Source organism: Cavia porcellus, unplaced genomic scaffold (assembly GCF_034190915.1).
Source record: "Cavia porcellus strain 051 isolate PalLab524CR breed Dunkin Hartley unplaced genomic scaffold, mCavPor4.1 scaffold_27, whole genome shotgun sequence".
NCBI lineage: Eukaryota > Metazoa > Chordata > Mammalia > Rodentia > Caviidae > Cavia > Cavia porcellus.
Window position 1 is genome coordinate 2,429,261 of NW_026947510.1, and position 2,527 is coordinate 2,431,787.

Here is a 2,527-nt window from a genome sequence, read left to right on the forward strand (position 1 = left end):
CAAAAGGGGCGCCCGGCCACGCAGGAGGTGCTCGGGCGGGCGGGGCTCCGCAGGAAGCGGGGCGCCGGCCAGCCAGAGACCCTCGGCGCCCTTCCCTCGCCCGCCACCTCTCCCTACCTCCTCCGTCCCCTCCTCCTGGAATTTCCCCGCGCGCAAGGACAGGGGGAGGGGAGTATAGGGGAGGGGGCGAAAACCTTGGCTCGCTGCTCCGGGACGCGCCACCCAGGCTGCCTCCTCCGGTGGGCGAGCCCGGGACGACCACCCGCCTCTTCCCCGCCCCCGACGTCGACTAGACGGACTGGGGCTGGGAATGCTGTCCTGTAGGGAGGTCGTGCTCGGTTAATTATCCAGTGATGGGAACCCGAGATCTTTGCCTGTCGGGTTAGATCGAGGCTTTAAAAATAGACTGTTGCCCCTACTCTCCTCCCTTCTCCCCTGCAGCTGCCTCGGGTCCGCTCAAAGGTAGCCAGGGGAAGTTTGAGTAATGCTTTTATGAGGTCTTAAAGTGTAAGCTCTTGTATGTGTCCGGGATGACTCAAAAGCTACAAGTCGGGAAGTCCAACTCGACTCAAGTCCACAGGGATGAGCACGGTACCACCTGAGTGTCATCCGCCGCGGAGGCAGCACTGTTTCATTTTGAGTTTACAACGCGAGTTTATCAGTGCGGCTTTTTTTTTCTTCCCGCAAGCTAATGGCTTCCACAGCAATTAAACATTTTCCTCGCCCGCCCCTTCCCTCCCCTTTCTTTACGTATAGGAGATTGGATACTAATTCCTGCTGCCATTGATAAGGCCCGGGGCGCCCCAGCCGCTCCCGGGTCCTGGCCCGCCCCAGTCTTCTCCCTCCGCCCTCCCTTGGCTTCCTTTTGATGTAGCGGGGAACGCGTCCTACTAAAAAAAAAAAAAAAAAAAAAAAAAAAAGTAATCTGCCCGGTAACAATCAGCGCGCAGTAGCAGGAGCCCCAGAGCTATTGGCTATGCAAATAGAGGGAGGGGAGACGGCGCCCCAAACTTACCCTTTTTAAAGCGATATTCCCCCCTCCTCCCACCCACCCCTTCCGCCCCACCCTCGTTTAAAGAGGCTGGCTCCGGGACCCAGTTAATAGCTTGCACCTCTGGTTTGTTCCTCCCCTACGCTGCCTTTCAGGGAACACGGCATAACTGGCCTGGCCCACCCCCTCCCCGCCCCACTCCGCGCTGGCTCCCGGTGCCCCTAGTCGGGCCCCTTCCCGGGCCGGGAGGCGCTCGGACGGCCTCGGTGCGCCCTGAGCGCACGGCCCACACCATGCCCACCGCACGTGCCAACCCAGCCTGCGCTCAGCTCCGGGGTCGCCGGACCCTCGCCCCTTCCTCCTCGCGTGGAACAACTTTCAGAGGCGGGGTGGCGGGAGGAAGGAGGTGAGGAAACGCCACTGGGTCCCGGCTAAAAACAGCCTTGACCCCAGGATGCGTTAGAGCACATGTCAGGGCCGACTGCGCAATTGAAAGCCCCGCCTGGCGAAGGAGGCGCGAACTCCGAGGGGTGGGCGAGGATCCTGGGCTCAGGGCCGGGGGGGGGGGGGGGAGTCTGGGGCCTCCGGGGAAAGGAAGGAGTGAGCTGCGTGTGCCCGGGGGGGGGGCCTCCCCCCCTCCTCCCGGGCCGTTTCCTAGAAAGCTGTATCTGCGGCCACGCTCGGCGCAGACACGTCGCGAGCTTGTCAGCAGATGTAGGGGCGAGGAAGCGGCTTTTTCCTGCGTGGCCACCAGTAGCCCAGGAGCCACTGTTAGCTCTACCCCCGGCCTGTTGCGGCCCCGGACGCCACGCCGCGTCGCTCAATGGCGCCCCCAAGAACACGCTGGTTTCTGCGCCAGGGCCAGATCCATCATTGCAAAGAAGCACCCCCCCACACACACACTCACACACCCTTTCCTCTTCTGTCTCTCCACACACACGTGCAGGAGCGCAGGGGACACTGTTCCGGTACCTTTGGTGGGCTAATGAAACAGCTTCTTAGTTACCAGGAACCTGAACTTCAGGGACATAACCTTTACCTCTGGGTATGCGAGGTTGCTATTTATACACGCCCCCCGCCCCATTATTTTTCACTTTAAGGGATATATTTCTACATTGCTTTCTCCCTGTCTTCAAGTAATCTACACTCCATTCCTGGATCTTGAGAACGTGGGGCAGGAATACTCTCATGTTTGAAGGACCCCAAATCAGAGGGTCCCATTGTAGCATGGGTCACCTAAGACAACGTGCGAAAAGAGAGGGAATCAATAGGACCCCATGGACTTTTGTGGGTTCCCCTATCGGGGCCCCTGGCATGCGGGGCTGGATGCAGGGAGAAGGCCTCGGAGAGCGAGGGAGGGGTGGGGAGCGGGGGACCGCGTTTGAAGTTCGGTCGGGCCAGCTGCTGTTCTCCGTAATAACAAGAGGGGAAAGGAGGGAGGGAGAGATTGAAAGGAGGAGGGGAGGGAAAGGGAGGAAAGGGGAGGAGGAACTGGGGAGGGGAGCGAGGCCGAGGGAGGAGACCTAACTGCCCGGC

The 2,527-nt window shown here is 60.6% G+C and overlaps 1 long non-coding RNA gene across 1 annotated transcript in view; it reads right to left on the bottom strand.

Moving 5' to 3' along the window:
• LOC111755054 (uncharacterized) overlaps nucleotides 1-2,527 on the bottom strand; it is an 84,909-nt gene that overhangs the window by 80,757 nt on the left and 1,625 nt on the right. The window lies entirely within an intron of this gene.